The sequence below is a fragment of the Corvus kubaryi genome, unplaced genomic scaffold, assembly GCF_017639235.1.
Source record: "Corvus kubaryi isolate FWS band 111438036 unplaced genomic scaffold, C.kubaryi_AGA036_p1.0 37398, whole genome shotgun sequence".
Taxonomy (NCBI): domain Eukaryota; kingdom Metazoa; phylum Chordata; class Aves; order Passeriformes; family Corvidae; genus Corvus; species Corvus kubaryi.
In genome coordinates, this window is record NW_024581137.1 from 4,090,222 (window position 1) to 4,108,134 (window position 17,913).

Sequence of the window (17,913 nt, forward strand, 5' to 3'; positions counted from 1 at the left end):
GGCTTGCGGTCTGAAGCTGCACGAAGCATTCTGCAGTTTATCTTTACAGCAGATGTCCTGTGTCCGAATGATTGCATCAGCATCGCACAATTGTTGTTAACCCCTTCTCAGTTCCTGCTCTGGGAGCGAACATGGAAGTGGCTAGCACAAGAAGAAGCTAGCAAACACCAAGGTGACACACAAGACCCACTATATGCACTCCAAGCTGACATGCTAACTGGGAGCGGGGCTTATGGAGCGACGGTGACACAGCTGACCATGCCCGTAGTCATTCATCAGTTGTCACAGACTCTTGCCCACAAAGCCTTGTTGTCAGTACCTGAAAAGAAGAAGTCTCCCCTGTTTGCAGCAGTCCGACAGAGGCTGTCGGAGCCATACGGTCAGTTCATCGACCGTTTGTCAGCAGCCGTAAAGGATGCAACTGAGCTCTCTGAAGAGCTCCAGGAGCAAATGTTCCGAACACTTGCCTTTGAAAATGCAAATAGGCAAACTAAGACAATTCTTGCCACGCTGCCCCAAGGAGCAGGTGTAGACAAGATGCTCGTGCATGCTAGCCGTGCGGAACAGTCATCTCAAACAGCTGCTTTTACTGCAACGCTGCAGAATGTCCGGCAACAACAGGGACAAGTCATCGCCGCAGCACTGACCAGAGGGGTGCCCAGCAAGTGGTGCCATGCTACACAGACAGGACCCTGAAGCGAGAAGGTGCAGTCAGCATCGGCTCCTGAAGAAAGTGACGCCACTACCATAACAGCTGGAACTCTGGGACCTCTGTCCCGAGAAGCCTTGGGAGAGGCTGCAGATGTGGCTGAGTGAGGGAGCTGAGGACTTGCCAGATCCACCACTCTCCGTAGCAGGAGAAATAGCGAGACCCTGGGGCGAATGTAACAGCTGCCCTGGGTGGTTGCTAGTGACTTGTGGTGGGTGTCGGGGAACCCTCTCCAAAGGCAAAACTAAGAAGGGGAGTTGCATAAATTCTTGGGTATAGCACCAGACACAGAGGTAGAGTGGGGAATTGTTTTTTGACTGTCTTGAGACAGGAGCATTAGCGGACATTTTCAATCAGCTGTCCGCCCATTTAGATCAAGTGAAGGCAGTTAATTTGGCTAGTATCTATGTTTTTACCTGGTGCTTCAGCAGCCAGGGCTCACGCTATTTTGCATAAACTTGCTTACTGGGAGACACATAACTTCGCAGATGCTTGACGAGCTAAGTGCAGATCTTACTAGAGTTAGATATGCAGTATTACAAAATCGAGTAGCCATTGATTTTCTACTACTAGCTCACGGCCACGGCTGTGAAGAGTTCCAGGGTATGTGCTGTATGAATCTTTCTGACCACTCTGTCTCAATTCACAAGCACCTCTCTGACCTCCAGAGGGGCCTACACAACCTTCGGGAGACAGACAACCCTATTGGAGATTGGCTTAAGAGTCTGGGTATCACCGGATGGCTGCATACCTTGGTAGTAGAAGGCTGCCGATTGCTATTTGTAGTTATATTAGGCTTAATAGTACTTGGGTGTATTTTTCTTGCCTTAAAGCGGGGCTGCAAAAAATCATTGACCAGACCTGGGTTGCCCAAAAAGAAAACAGGGGATATGTAGAGGAATTCCTTGTGGAGTGGGGGCATAGGATACCCCAGGAGAGCTTGGGCACCCCAGAGCTGTTGCAGAAGTACCCCTGACGGGGCCTCAGGCTGAAGATAGGCTTGCAAGGCACCTGCTAGCTGGCAGCCTTGAACAGCCTTGGGAAAAGGTATACACTGGTCAGCTCCCCCGCTGCTTAGAGGCTTTCTTGTGGGAAAGGGGCGTGAACTTTGCAAAGTATAACTTGGTGTAGGTAAACAATAAAACTGGAGCACGATGCTCAAATAGTATCGGTGTTCGTGTCGTGTCTCAGGCTGGCTCTCCTGCACCTGGGACCACCTCCCCCCGCTAAAGGCGACCACATTGCAGAGACAGGAAAAGGCAGCGAACACTGTGCCAGCGACACAGCGGATCTGGCAGAGCAATCGTGGCTCTCTGCATGTGGGAAGTGAGAAGATGGGCCGACAGACCTCTGCAAGCCGCCCAACCCGCGCCGCCGCCCGACCGACGCCGCTACAGCCAGGGCTCGCATCTGCTGCAGACCCTCATGAGCTGATGCCATGCTGGAGAAAAGAACTGAGTGGACCGATGGCCCCTTCCTCGGGGGTAGGAGAGCTGCAGCATTTGCACCGGCTTGTGCGGGAGCAGCTGCGGGCTAGGCATGTCACTCTTGCAGCTGGTCCATAAAACTCTCCTGTTTTCCTTATTCAAAATGTTGCCACAATCCTGGACCCTATCGCAAAGATTGCTTTTTTACCGTAGCACCTTATGACCCCCCCCCATTGTTTTGATTGCTTTTTGTGATGGATAATAATTCTGATTTGTAAGCTCTTTTCAAACAGAAATTAACTGATGTGTTTTTTCAAAGTACTCTTTTCCTACTTGAAGAAACTGGAAGAAGAGCTCCCACATTGCTGCTTCCTTGATATAGAAAAGGTTACCACTGAAATGAAAGACCATAAAAGCCTCTCATTCTGCAGCAACTTCTGACTCGGGGCTTGTTACCTTTTGAAACCACTTAGAGAGTTAATGTTATTATAATTGTAATGTCCAGAGCCTGGACTTACATACATTCTGTGAAATGGTGAAGTATTTAAGCAGTTGAAGATAACCACTTTGCTTATTTTTGCTCTGAGAGTGCTTGTTGTTCTATTTGATGTACTGTTTTACTGTTCATAGTAAGAAAACTGCATGTTATGTTACACATTTTCCGGAATTTGGTAAGTTGAAATATGTTCTTGTTATGATTGATAACCTTTCCACATATATTTTTGCTTCTGCCCATACAGGTGAGCATGCAGAATGGGCCCATAGCGCTCTCAAGTCCATACCATTAAAACAAAAAAAGGGGGTGCAAAGATGGGGTATACCCCTCATAAAAGACTGCAAAAAGCTTTATATGTTCTTAATTTTTCAATCGCATTCAGAATGATCACAGGCTCACTTAGGAAAAGCTGAGGTATTTGGTAGGAATCTTGAAAGTGGAAAATGAGAAGGCCCCTTTCCGTTGATAACCTGGGGGCAAAGATATGCTTGTGTTTCCACAGATTCCAGTGCAAGAGTGGTCCAACCAGCCTTGGATACTCCAGCCTCATAATCAGCTTGTGGGGAACATAAACTCTTCTGAAGTCATATTCCTAACTGATATTAATAAAGTTTTTAGGCAATTTTGTAGGTATTTTAGGGAAACCCTCTCAGTCAAGGCTTGAGGCTCTGGCCAAGCCCTAGCCCTGGCTGACTGAGGATTATACCATCAGACCCAGGTGTTTCTGCCCTAAAGGCATAATCAAGTCACTTTGAATTGTTGATTTGATCTTATAAAAGCTGAACCCTCTTTCAAAGTAAACTTGGAAGTCTTGCCTGGGAAAGACTCTCCAAGTCTTCACTATGAAATAGGACCTCCCCGCAACTGCAGACTGTGGGTGATGGTAAAAGTTTTAGACAACTTTATGCTGTTTAAGTTCAATCTGTTTAATCACTGTCTTCATACATAGGACTAGTTATTGGGTGTTTTCATCTATCCCCCTGTTCACAGGAAAAATACTGCTTTTGTGAGGAATGGAGCTTATTTGGTTCGGGCAGTGGGCCAAACATGTTCTAATGTTAGAAGTGTTTTGTTTCATGATTCTTGTTTGTATAAAACAAAAAAGAGGGAATTGTAGGAAGAGATGGGATATAGTTGAGTTGCGGGCTGTAGGACCTGCCTGCAGAGGCACGTGGCAGCACAAAGAAGCACATGGCAGCACAAAGGAGCTTGTCTCCACCGGACCCTGGGGGGAGGCGGTGTCACACGGCAGACCCCTACGGAGAGAAGGCTGCCAGGAGCTGATAGACGAGTGAACAGCGAGTGATCACCCCATAGAAGGACATTTAGGAAGTGTGTTGCTGATGTGGCAACACAGGATAGGTCACATAGGGAGAATTGCCATGTAAGGAAATACTGTGCCTTGAAAAAGTGTAGAGACCAGCTCGTTTCTTTGAATAAACTATTCAGATTCCCTGCTGGTCTGAGTCTGTGCCTCAATCATCAACACTGTTCAAGTGCATTTTACACAATACTTTAGATGTCAAACTCTTTTGCCTCTTTCTCTTAAGGCAAGCTGAAAACTATCACGATTTGGAGAAGGCCTTCACAAGAGATTCTGCTCTGCTAAACCATCGACAAAAGAGCTACATACTTCCGAAAAAAGTCTAAAGAATCTCATTGTTAACATAAATGGTCTAGTTTCATTCCTACAGAAGAATCAAAATTCCCATTTTTCAGAAATGGTGTTAGAAATAGGATACCTAGTAGTTGCTCCAGTTGGTTATGATGCCATGAAGATTTTTGCCTTTTCTTTTATACCCGTTATACCATTTTACAACTTCTGTACTCCTAGTGCTTTTTGCCTACATTCTTAGACTTGTTTGTCAAGCTAAGAGACTAAACATTTTAGAAGCTTCGTAGCTAGGGATCAGTGTGCCCCAGACCCCAAGGTCCTCTCCGGAACACATTCTGTAAACCAAGATAGAACCATCCAGGGGAAGGTTCCTTGGGGAGGGGGGCTCACTTGAGCCTCTCATTGGGGAATCTTTGATAGATATGCTAATTAGTAAAACCTATAATGTTATACCCAATGGTGGGGGGGGAGGGGGACACAGATATAGACTTGGCGGGGTGCATCTCAATGCATATGACCTGGACGTGTACACCTAAGGATCCTTAAAATAAATACCAAGGTAAAATCCCTTTTCCCCTTCTAACCATGTATGACTCTTGATTTTAAGACCAGGAAAAGGCATCAGTTAGAGCTAGAGTAACAGAAATACAGCAAATTCTCACCATGTAAGAACATTGGCTAGATTACAAGCAAATCTATCCTATCATCCATGTTACATTCATCAGTTCCGCTGTAGTAAAGAGTATACCATTCCAGAAATTGTCACATTTCATTAGCTAATAGATCCAGCTACACCTGAAATACTTCATTATATCAGCTCTCTCACACTGAGGTTGCACTCAATCTTCATGTGAGCATAACACTCTTCCGGAAAGCACACGAAAACTTCGGTTCTGAATACAGTACATCGGTTACTTGAATGGAAATTCCCAAATCTATTAGCATGTACAGAAAATTTCATGGACATAGTAAACAAATAAAACTGGTGCCCAATTTAGTGTCATTAAAAAATAAATGGAGCAAGCTGACCACTCTTGGGAACTGTCTTAAGACGGCTCATGACTTACAGGAAGACCTTGATTTGCTCCGCTTGCATGCTTCATTTCTCTCACCACTTCAAGTATAATGAAGTGAACAAACATGCCTGCTCGAACATTCCAGCTGTTTTGAGATATTTTTCCTTCTCAGCTCTACAGGTCTTTAGAACACTACGCATAACTGTAACAGCAGCCAGTTGCGTAACACCCAGATGCATAAGTGAAAGCAAGTAAACTGAACAATCAAAAAATGTTAATACAGCCAATGCTCCCTCTACAAGCACTGTAAAAGAAGCATCCATTTCCTTGAAGACTTCTCCCACAGCAGCAACACCCGCAGCCTTGTTCTAAGATGCACAATTCCACCTGGTTAAGCAACATCAGGCATCACCATGCAAATGAATGCAACCTGAGAAATTCAAGTTGCTTTGCAAGCGGTCAGAACAGTAATCAAATCCCAAAAGACAGAAAATGGATTCAAGGAAGCTGTGTCAAACTCTTTTCCTTCATATCATTTTACTTTTCAAGCTATGTTAGTGATGACTATCTCAGTATGAATCAGAACAGCAAGAACATGTGGCAGCAAAGTCTGCTTTGCTTATATTTCAGTCCTGTGCTCCAAATGTTAATCACCACATTCTTTAAAAACAAAACGAAAACAAATCAAAAAATCTATAAAAAGGAAGGAACCTAACCCTTGCCCTCCCCTGCTACAGCTGAGCAGAGGAGAGAAAAAATTTAAACGAAGGGTTCCTGAGTTGAGATAAGGACCAGGAGAAAACACTCCAAGAGCAAAACAGGCTCAACTCAGAAGTACAAAGTAAATTTATTACTAACAAAGTCAGAGGAGGATAATGAGAAATAAAATAAGCCCTTAAAAACACCTCTTCTTCCCCCAACACCTCCCTCCTTCCCACCAACACCACAGGGCATGAGGGTTTGGTCAGGTCATCACCCGAGATTTTTCCACTGCTCAGGGAGAGGAGTTCTTCCCCTGCTACGCCATGGGGTCCCTTCCCACAGGAGACAGTTCTCCATGAACTCCTCCAGCATGGTTCCAATCTCACAAGCAGCAGTCCTCCCAAAACTGCTGCAGCATGGGTCACTCTTCCACGGGGTGCAGTCCTCCAAGGACAGGCTGCTCCAGCTTGGAAGCAAGGGGCCCCTCTTGATCACCGCCTCCTCCACATATCCACCCACTCCAGTATGGACACCTCCCTCACAGGCTGTGGGTGGATCTCTGCATACCCGTGGACCCCCATGGGCTGCAGGGGGACAGCCTGCCTCGCCATGGTCATCACCACAGCCTGCAAAGGAATCTTGGCTCTGGCACCTGGAGCACTTCCTGCCTCTCCTTCTCCACTGACCCTGGTGTCCCCATGTTGTTTCCATCACATGCTCTCACCTCCTCCTCTTCTCCGACTGGAAAAAACTGTGCCCCCACTTTGTTTTGATTTTCTTCTTAAATATGTTACCACAGAGACATTACCATCATCTCTAAATGGCCCATCTTTGGCCAGTGGCATATCCATCTTCAGACCCATCAGGGATTGGCTCTGCTGGACATGGTGGAAGCTTCTAGCAGCTTCTCAGAGAAGCCATCTCCATGGCTCCCTTGCTACTAAAAACCAGGCTGTACAAAACCAACATAATTTTACTCACATTTCAGTCCAGCTCAGCCTAACCACATTTTCTGCATTAAGCAGAATAACTACATTTTCACAAAATCTCACACCTGCTGGGAACGTAGTCTCGCTTCAAAGCACACAGATAAAGGTGCTAACCAGGACAACTGGGTCTTTGTATGCAGTGTTAATTCATGGAACTACTGGTTGCCTTCTTCACAAATGAGCACAAGCCATTAGAAAACAATTCTCAAAGATTCTTCTGATTATTTATCAGTCCCTTCTAGCAACACGTGATCTTGCAGCACATGATCATTGACCTTTTTGAATCTATTGTCTTAGACTAGACTGTGAATCAATGTTTAAGTCCTGGTTTTCCCCAGAAGTACTGTTCTGTACTTGCAGATTTGAGATGTCACAGCTGAACACAGCCACTCTTTCCCAATTAGCCCTCAAATCCTCTTTCTTGGTAAGTGGTATGCCATCTCCTGCAGGCCATAATGAAAACTGGAGTGCCTCATTAACTAGTCTCCAGCTTTCAGAAAAGGTCAGTTTGTTGACACACTTTATGACCCTAATATACAAAGAGAACAGCTATTATCTTTTCAGGGAAGAATGAGAATCTGCATTTCAAAATAAAATAGAGTAACAGCATGTATACACACAGGGAACAGCCAAAGTGTTTCAATGACATAGAAATAAAAAGCTAAAACTGCAATTTTTTATAATTAGTTTTCTTCAAAGTATCTTTGCACAGCAGAGAGAGCAGGTATTTAGCAAAAGAATACTCCCAAGCAAGAGCTAAAAGATTTTGACACGCTACTCTTGCACTTCCTGGGGAATGGGGTTTTAACTGGCTTCTGACATAACTCCTCTAGAGGTTCATTTCCTAGATGGAACTATAAATCCCATGATGCACTTTGTCAACCCTAACAATAAAACTACTGTGCTTCACCAAAGCCACTCCTTGGAGAAAAGTCCAGTGCTACCAAGGCTGGGGGTGGGGGCAGGGGGGAGAGAATATCACAAATTAAGCACATTACAGAAAGCAGCACAGAAGTAAAAGCAAAATATTAGACTGAAATGCAGAATTTTTAAGCTGCAAAAGGCAAGAACTCTATGGAAGAATATTGAGTGCCAAGCCAGAATTAAATCTATTTCCTCCTCTGCCCCATCATTAAGCATCTTGAAACACATAAGTAATTTAATATAGACAGACAAATCCTAACATAAGATTCAAGCTTACACGTTTAAATATACTTCTGGCAGGCAGGCAGGCAGGCAGGCAGGCAAAGGAGCAGCAGGGCAGCACCAAAATATTTTACATAACCACAGTATATAAGACAGAAAGAAATTAGACAAATAAAAGAATATTGGCATCCATAAAATACTGCAGAACCCAAAAAGCTCTCAAATAACACAGAACAGTTGGAATCAACTGCAGCAAGGCCACTGCTGCGTATCTGCTGACAGGGAACACCTGCAAGGTTACAAAAAGCACAAAACATGCAACTCCTTTGAAAACAACTATAGAATTGTTAGTCATTTCTTTCCACAGTCATAACTTATAAAGAAAGTGTGTAAGACTTGCCCATATTTACTTCCTATATTTTACTTATGGATTGAATATGCACTTCTAAAATGTGCATATTGCTGATATTTAAAAAACAGTTCTTCTTTCAACAAACCATACTCAAAGAGCAAAAGCAGCTAAGATAGAGTAGCAGAGTTTTTTAGATGCTTATAACCTTACAGCTCAAAAAAATCCAATACTCGGGCTAGACCAGACGAAACAGAAAGGAATTTTAGGAAGCAGGCTGATAACAATCTCAGTGGTTCAATTGAAACCTACTAATCTAAACATTTATTACTTAAAATCCAGTCTACTACTAAAAAGAAACCCACATTTTCCCCCAGAGCTTGATCTTAAACCTAACCTTATCCCTAACCTATTGAAATTGCCACTGGAAATGCCACGTTTCCCAGAACCTGCAGTAACAGGCTGTACTTGACTTTTGATTTTCCAAATCAAATCCATCTCAACTGAAAATAGAAATAGTCCTAAAGGCTGAGTGTGGCTGATAACTGCAAGAACAATTGAATGACTGCAAAAAAAAGATAGCATGCGTCAGGAATGGCTTATTTCTAACTTAGTGAAATACTTTGTGTTCTTAAAGGAAGTGTTTTCAGAGGTTTTTCAACACAAATTAAATTGATTACATACTAAAATCAATAGCAAATTATTAAACCATAGACCTAGGTTCTCATTTCTTGACCACTGCAACAGTCTATGTGTTTATTAGCTATAATCTGGTAACAACTCATTCATCAAAGCCAGAGGGAACAGTTTGTTACCAAAATCCAGGCAGCTAAAGTTTCTTCATGTATATATAATAAATTTAAAAATATCAAATTACCCATAACCTGGCAGATGTACAATATCAACAATTTGTTAAAAATTACATTTCAATTGCAAACACTAAAGTTCAGATCCACCAGGTAAACAAAACCTAGCATGTATTTTCAGAAAATCAGATGTTTCCAGAAGTACACAATACCCACAAAGATATTCTTTGCTCTCATAGCTACTATTTCCAGGATACTGACGGTTAGACAAGTATCCCTTAACAAGTCACTATCACCCGTTCATCTTTAAAACCAGACAAAACAAAGCTTGCATGCACACAAGCTGTATTTCCATGACTAACTCATTCGCCATTAGGAGAAAAGTCACACCAGGCTGTGGAATACAGATCATGTCTCCTTCTTCACTAGCTCCATGAAAGGCAGAAAACAAGGATGCTCACGATGTGGTACGCTCACGATGTGGTACAGAACCTAACACTGCTAAAGCTAGGGGTTACAAACCACCCACCTCTGGGAGAAACCTCTAATGGAGTAATCCATTAGCTTGTGGATCCATCCAACAGCTAGGAATGCCTGCCCTGAGCACATCTCACTCTCTCCTGTTACAGCAATTGCACTTCTTACTAAAGCACTGAAGCAGAAAGGGGATACTCTGCATGTACAGCATCCAAAGAGGCAAGACTGGAGGACCTCTAAGCCAGTACACTGTTCTCTGATGTGGAAGGCTCACCTTCAAGCTCCTTCTCACCTTTTCTTCCAGATTGCAGATGAACACCCCAAACACAGTGCTATGGTATCTGTCTCTTCTTGGCTCTCTGAATACTGGATTATTTACCACAACGGTCTAGTCTCAGATTCCAACACCAATTTTACCCCCCTTCTTCACAGTGGGTTGCCCTCAATTACCCCCATGCTGATAAACTACCGACTTACCTGTCTAACAGCAGCAAGCTATCTCTGCTAACCACTACAAACCCAGCCATGGCCCTGAAACAGGTAAAAACCTCAGTATGTCAGAGGATAGAGCTACTGACATTACTACAGCCACAGGACTGGAGATGGAGGATATAGCCACTTCTGCAAGGACAAGAAGCAACAGCAGTATCCAGACACTGACCAGCAGCATGAAAAAAGGTGTAGAATGTAGCATGCAGCTCTCTGGGCCCTCCTCATCCCCTCCAGAGAACAGGTGGCAAGCCAGATGGAAGTGTCCTCTGCATCACTTTCAACTGCAGCAACTTGCTGAATCACTAGAACAGAGATACGGAAACCTGAGTGCACAAAAAAAGTCCCAAAATGCACTAATCAAGATGAATAAGGATGATTAGGACACAAAAATGTTCTATTTTTGCAACCAAGAAGACTTGCAAAAACCTGAAGCATTTGTCTGCCGAAAGATAGAAGGTGCAACGTGCTTTATATGGCACAAAGAAACCCTGATAGAGAAAATATTTCAGCAGAGACCCTGGTATCCAACAAGGCAATATTACATATTTATAAATATCCCTTGTCAAATTACACACTAGTGATTTCTTTTTACCTTATCTCCTCAAAAGAATTTCAGTAGTACTAGCTGCAGAAAAAAAACAGATACAGAAAAGACCTACAGAAGAAGGAAGCCAACCCATTTTACTTCAACTAAAAAGACAGCTGTAAATACACTTCTTCTATTGATCAATGAGAATGTGCTTACAAAGCATAGAGTCTGAGAAATGGTATGCAAGGTACACAAGGCAGTTCAATGAAATTGAAAATTTTATGTATGGTCTAATGTACATTCTTCCTTGTATTGAAAAGAGATCAAACTCACATCACAGGATTCCACAGTTTCCCCAACTAAAATGATCTCCTTCAAGAAAAACAGTAACACAGCATTTTAACTGAAAGTAAAATCATATGTCTACAATCACCTTTTCACTCTGCCTGCAAGCATATAGATTTGACCAAATGAGGAGGAAAAAAGATGGCCTCTACTCTGCATTTTTTTTGTTTGTTTCTGTGGTTAAGGCTTAAAAGTTATCGTCACCAAAGTTTCCTTCTTTCAGTAAATTACTGCAAGACAGAAAGTTAAATTTAAAAAGGTAAGCTTTAGAGGTTTCTCCTGAACATATAGAACCTCATAGACTGTTCTCCAAACACCACCATTCTTTTTCTCATTCCCCAAATCACAAATAAATACATTCCTAAATGGATTCACATCCACTTTCTGCCATCCCCAAAGCTAAGAGAGTGTCTGTGCAGCTCACAGAACTACAAACACGTAACAGCATCTTCCCTTCCTCTGTCTCTGAGGCTGCTTAATTTTCTCAGATCCCTTTCAGTGGACGTACACTGAAAGAGGCTGCGTCAACCCATCTGTCCATTAGATTGCTGCATATCAATCTGCCACTTTATGCCTCAAGCAATTCATTATCTCAATTCTGTTATCACACAGGTCTATACCCGCAGAGTAATTAGATTGTAGCATGGTGGGGTGGGCAAGATGAGAGGGGGGTAGGGAGCAAAAGAAAAAAAAAGGTGGACATCTAATCCCTGTGAAGCAAGGCAATGTTAATTTCCTATCGCTGGCAAATCACTACAACAGACCCTGCAGTCTATGAAAATTCTGGCTTAATATATCAAGCACAGAAAGCTATACTCTTTTCCATAAGTTAACGAGTCCTAAATATGCAAATCCAGTTATAATCTTAAACTGTGAAAAAAATAGCAACTTTAAAAGCACAGTTATATGGTGAAATACATCAATACAGAAGACTACAAAATCAAGTGGGGAAAAAGGGTGAGGGGGCACTTACATGCATTAAGTGTATTACCATTATCACTGCAGAGTCCCTCACACTACCATAAACGTAAGAAAACCTCAGACTCCCATTTATCAGAAATGGCAGCCTGCTCTATCTCTAGGTGCAAAATACCGTATCGTAGGCTGTTTTTCTGAAACTCACTTTTTATTCATCATCAAATGGCAGGCTTCACTTTGCGGACATTGGCCTGCCAAAACTTTTAATAGCTTTGACATTTCCCAGATGCTTGCTTTCCCTACCCCTCACTAAAATAACTTGCTGCCAAACACCTGCAAATACTTACATACAAATCCCTCTAACAGGCCTGCTGTGTAAGAAATAACTAAGCAGGAACCAAACTAACTTTCAGAGAGGCTATCCAGTCACCTGGCTTGCTTCTCACCTTCCAGCCACAAAAGCACTAAGACCAGGAGAAACAACACAACAAAAAATCCAAAACCCAGCCCAACCAAACCAAAAAAAAAAAAAAAAAAAGAAATTAAAAAAAAAAAAAGCTCCCTGTCTCCCACCCCTATCATACATCTTCCTTCACAGCTGGAGAGTCTCCACCAAGAGGTATGTTCCAAGAGAAGACTCTTCAGCAATAGCTCAGGTGTGTAGCTGATACAAATACTCTCATTATGATATGGTAACTTCTGGTTACTTTCAGTCCTGTATTTGAGCCCTCTGCATGAAGGCACAGGAACTAAGGTTAATTTGACTTGCAAAGCTTCTTCTTTTCTAGGCTTCACTTCCTTGTTGCTGGTCAGGTTCAGCCTATAGATCAACAGTGCTAATAATGTCTGACATTTCCAGATGGTAAACTACAAGAATTGCTCTGCAGTGCCATTTCACTCAAACAATACATTTTCACTTTTAAATCATCAACATGAATACCTTACCTAACATATAGATAAACACTTCCACCGTGATCTTCATAACTTTGCTCAATGCCAGATGCCAAGGCCAGTGCCAGAATTAGAACACAAGTTGACGGATGCAATATTTTAAGTTGAACTTAAAGGGCAAAATTGTGGCAAATAAATAAAGCTGTAAATTTCTGACAAGTTTTGCAAAGCTGATGCATAAGGCACATTCAGCGCTGATTACTATAGGAGAAATTGTATATTCTCAATAACTACTCAGTAAGGATCAGAAGATACTTCCAAAATGCAAATGAGTTAACAATCCTGCTCTTCAACTGGCAGCCAGAAAAACACCACTAGAAATTCTCACCAGGAATAAAACTGAACTGTAAGCCCTAAAATTAAATGCCTAACCACCACCTAACTAGAAATTATTAAATTTCTACAGCATTCTTACTGACTTTTAAATTAATTTCCTTATATTGCTTTTCCTTCATTACGCCCATTCTGCAATTTCAGAACCGCTCACTATTTTAGTTACCATCTCTGTTTTTGTTAAAGAGTATATTTAGGAGACACATAGATAATTATACTGTCATAGGTTAGCAAGCGTAGTCCCGGAAGGGACGTCCTTGCTAAGGGGTGCTTACAGTTTCCTCTGGGAACTGACAGAACCTATCAGCTGGCCAGTTTGAATATGGACAATTCTCTAAGCCACTTAAAGTTGTGATCACCTCTGTGATCCACATTTAAGAATAGGCAAACTCCCCCTCCAAGCTCTCTCTCGTTTCCGGCACTGGGACAGGTGGCTGCGGGCCCCGTGTGGGGGCCAGTGGGCCCGGCCAGGCCCTGCTTGGGCCAGGCCGGGCCGGGCCACGGCCATCCTGGAGCCATGGACCTGTTCCAGCCGTGGAACCCCCCCCCACTGCCTTGCCGTGGGCAGCCGGAGCGGCTCGGCTCTCCCCCCTCTCCACTGCGATAAGAAAAAAATTCAACATTCCAGCTGTAAAGCTGCAAGGCCGAGGTGAGAGTAACCCTTTTATTGCTGTGAAGAGCTGAAAACCTGAGGGAAGAGAGAGAGGAGATGCTTAAAGCTGAAATTCTGTTGTGAAGCTATGATATATCAGAGTATCCTGTTGTAATTTCATGAAGATATGGGGGGTGGAGTGTTCAACTCGTGAGCAAAAGCACCTGCGCTGAGATAGGCAGATGCTGACGCAGCTGTAATTTCATGAGAAGTTTGGACAGGGAGAGATGAACCAGATGAGGACTTTTGCTCCGAACGGGAAAGGAGAAAACCTCAGTCCGTAGAGATGCTCCCAGAGATAGTCCTAAAGATGAAGATGATGAAGACCCTTTGCTCCCAGGGAAGGAGAAGGGCCTCTGTTTTTGTTTCTGAACGGCTCAACCTTAAAAATTGTACCCCAAAAAACTTCAAGAGTGGACCCTCGAAGGCAGTTGCGGGAAAAGCTGCAAGTCGGGGGGGAAAGGACTCACACGCAGGCAGAGAGACTCCTCTTCCTAAATGGACTGAACGATATTTGGAAGTGGGCGGCTGTCTCGTTGTGATAATGTTTTCATAGCATGAGCAAGAAGAGACTTCTCTTTCTAAATGGACTGAACAAGGTTATTATGGAAGTGGTAAACAGACTGAACATCTTAAGGGTTGTCTTTTCACATCGTCAGTGGGAGAAGGGAGGAAGGTGGGGGGAGGAGGAGAGTTCTGAAGGTGGTATTTTTTTTTTTTTTTTTTTTCTTCTTTTAGGTCTGTTAATAAACTTCTTTATATTCTTTCAAGTTTGGTGCCTGTTTTGCATTTCTCCTAATTCTTATCTCACAGCAGATAAACAGTAATGAGTATTTTGGACCAAACCACTACATATACTAACAAGATTTTACCCAAATAAGTGCCACCCATCTCTCAAAAATACCAAGTCATTCTTTATCATTATGGACACTTCCAGGGAAGTCAAACAAAAGAGATTAAGAGACGCCCCATAAGCTTTGTCTAATGCAAAAGAAATTGCTGTATTTTTCCAATATTCTGCATTATTATATCTCAGTGGTATCCTCCGATCTTCTGTTAGCCATACAGCTTATAGTCAAAGAGGCACATAAGCTTGAGGAATGGACTCACATGCCACCCTGCAAGCAGCCCAGAGAGAGAAAGAAAAAGATCCCTGTTGTGGGTTCTGTGTTCCAGATAGAAATATTTTCTGAATGACTAGAAAACAAGAGCAGGCCAAAGAAGGTAATGCCAATGGTGACAATATCCCAAAATATCACAGTTGGTTTAGTAAAAAAAAAGTGTGACCTGCAGAAAGGTACTTTGGATTAAATCAGAGATTGCAAGGAACACTGACTAAACCATTTGTGGCCACTGCCTTCTCTAAATAATCATTCCCCGGGGCACATACACAATCTAAGCTGAAATAGAATGTTTTAACTTAACTCATACAAAACTTGGCAATGCAGCACTGATTAATGAGCACGTGTACTTTCAACAAATTACATGACTAATTAAATCTTCCAATAAACATTAGAAGTCATCAATTTAGTTACACCAAAAAAAAAAAATTTGGCTATATAGGATAAAAAGCCCACTACTTTCAATACTTCAGAGGTTCTCTTTCACAGCTTCAACCTCATAAAAAATATTACTAGCTTAAGCAAAAGTCCTGCTTAGCCTAGACTAACTGCAGCAATTTCTTTTAAAAATTAGCCAGCTTAAGTCATCTGTAATCAGCTGCAGTTGAGCAGCATACAGAAATTTCCCATCAAATATCACATAAAATAGACCAAAAGCCCTTGTAGCTCTCGCTACTGTTTCATTTCATACCTAGTACAAAGTAAATACCGCAATTACAAATGTAATCAGTACTACCAGGTACTTCTCAACATTAAAAAAAAAAATGCTGTCAAACATATAAGCAGCATTGCAAAATTAAAAAAAAAATCAAGTAACAGAAAATAGTGTAGTCCTCACCTAATCCTAGGCTTAGAAATGTGACTCTTGGCTAAAGTGCAACTCCTTACCATTCAGGAGACCACCCGACAGGGAGGATCACAGCTCTGGAGCCTGAGCCATCCAGCCTGCACTACTGGCCAGCACCAATGCCAACAGCTGTTTAAGACCTGGACGTTTGTCAGAAGACACACAAAGATCCTGAACCTCGATCCTCAGTATCTTTAAAAAGGCACCAGAAAGCTTCAAGCAGCTGGAAGTTTTAGCCAGTGATGGCAAGACACTGCCAACGGTTCAAAAGCGGGGGTTCGGGAGAGATCTGGGTGGGTACCAAAGGCAACACCATTTATCACACACACCAACAAATGCGCTGCAGTGGTTCGGGGCAGCCTCAGCAAGGGCTGTCTGTGGACGGCGACCCGAGCAGCCAAGCGTGGGGGCGGCTCCCTGCTGGCGGACGCACCTCAGCCCCAGACCGAGGGTCCCCCTGCCTGACAAACCCACAGGTTTAAGTAACTTTCTAACAGAGAAGCGAGTGCCTGGCCACTAAGTTGCTCAGCATAGAGAGTGCTAGCGTGACTACAGAGATACCGGAGTGCCTTCCCGCCCCCTCGGCCAGAGCCTGCCTGCGAACGGCACGGCCCTCAGCCCCGGCGCCATCCTGCCTTCCCTGCGGCGGCGCCCCACCACTTCTGCCCTCCCGGTAACATGAACTCGCGAACACTGTCCCAGTGGACGGCGCTCCCGATCCCTCTGAACTGCACCAGCCCCACCCCCGGCCCCACCGCCGGGAACTACGCCCTTCCTGCCCTAACGCGCTGCGGGGCGAGCGCGCGGAGCCCCAGCGCCCGGTAGCGGCGGCTCTAAGGGCCGCCGCCACTCCTCCATCCCCACCGCGGCGGCCCCGCGGCCCGCCGAAGGGCCTCCCTCCCCGCCCCGCCGCCGGATCTCCTCCGCCCCACTAGGAACAAAGCCCCGCGCCGTCGCACCGGCCGGATGTGCTCTCATTCCCGTGGCTCACGACGGTCGACAAAGTTTACCTCGTCCACGCGGCTCCACGACAGGACAAGGCGTCTCGGCCGGTGCAGGGATCCCCCGCCGCCAGCGCCGTACACACTTGTTTTTATTTCCTGCCCTCCCTCCCGCGGTGAGAAGCCTCCACTGTCTCGATCAAGGCTGAGGAGGAGGCGGGGAAGAGGCGCGTAGCACTGCCCCCGGGGGTGCGGGGCAGCCTTGCCGTGCCTCGCTGCCCCTCACCCTGAGGCGACGACACCGGCCCCCTCCTCGGACGTGCTACCTTGGCGCCATCTCCCCGCGGCAGCCTGACTGCCCCGTTCGGAAGGCTGGTCTGCTTGGGAGAGGGGTGGGGGAGCTTCAGACGAGGAGAGCGCCGCTACACCTAGGGCCCTGCATGGCTGGGCTTTCCTCCCTGTACCCCAGCGGCTTTGACCTTAAGTGCAAGGCTAGGAGTTGCAGCTCCTGGAACAAGAGCATTTACCTCTCTCCGGAGCTGCTTGGCGTGGCTGCCGGCGGAGGAGTGAGCCTAACACCCATGAGCAGCCACGTGTAATGAGGCCAAAATCAATTGGGTGCCGAGAGGTCTGCACCTGTTAGTTTCTCAGCACGGCATCAGAATGCAAAGATGATCCCTAAAATCACTGCTTAGATGCTGCCTAAGGCTGTAGATTCCCTGTGTACATATGTTCATGCAAGTACAGTTCTTTACTGCATTGATATTTATGCTATTGACACACCAAGAATTACCTCTCCCTTGAAGTAGCTCAAGAAAGGGCAGCTTCACACCTGGAGTTCCTGCAGGACACACACACACACGGCACTGCTCTCTGTACCTGGTGGTTCACAGCTGCTGCCACTTGCATAACGAATAACTTCCATGTCATAACACAGCCAAAGAGCCGGGCAGGGAGGAAATAGAGGTACTACTGTCCTTTTGCTCCACATTTCAGAAAGCAGAGGTTTCACCCCAGATGCAAAAACTGAGAGTTCATGTCCTTCCTTTGGT

At 44.5% G+C, this 17,913-nt stretch overlaps 1 protein-coding gene across 1 annotated transcript in view; it reads right to left on the minus strand.

Annotated features, from left to right (window-relative positions):
- The window catches only part of LOC121671862 (tensin-3-like), an 85,511-nt gene extending 68,241 nt beyond the window's left edge, over window positions 1-17,270 (minus strand). The window contains exon 1 of the mRNA XM_042044120.1: window positions 16,931-17,270. The gene's annotated coding sequence lies outside the window, so the exon portion shown is untranslated. The remainder of the gene's footprint in view (window positions 1-16,930) is intronic.
- Window positions 17,271-17,913: the final 643 nt, after the last annotated feature.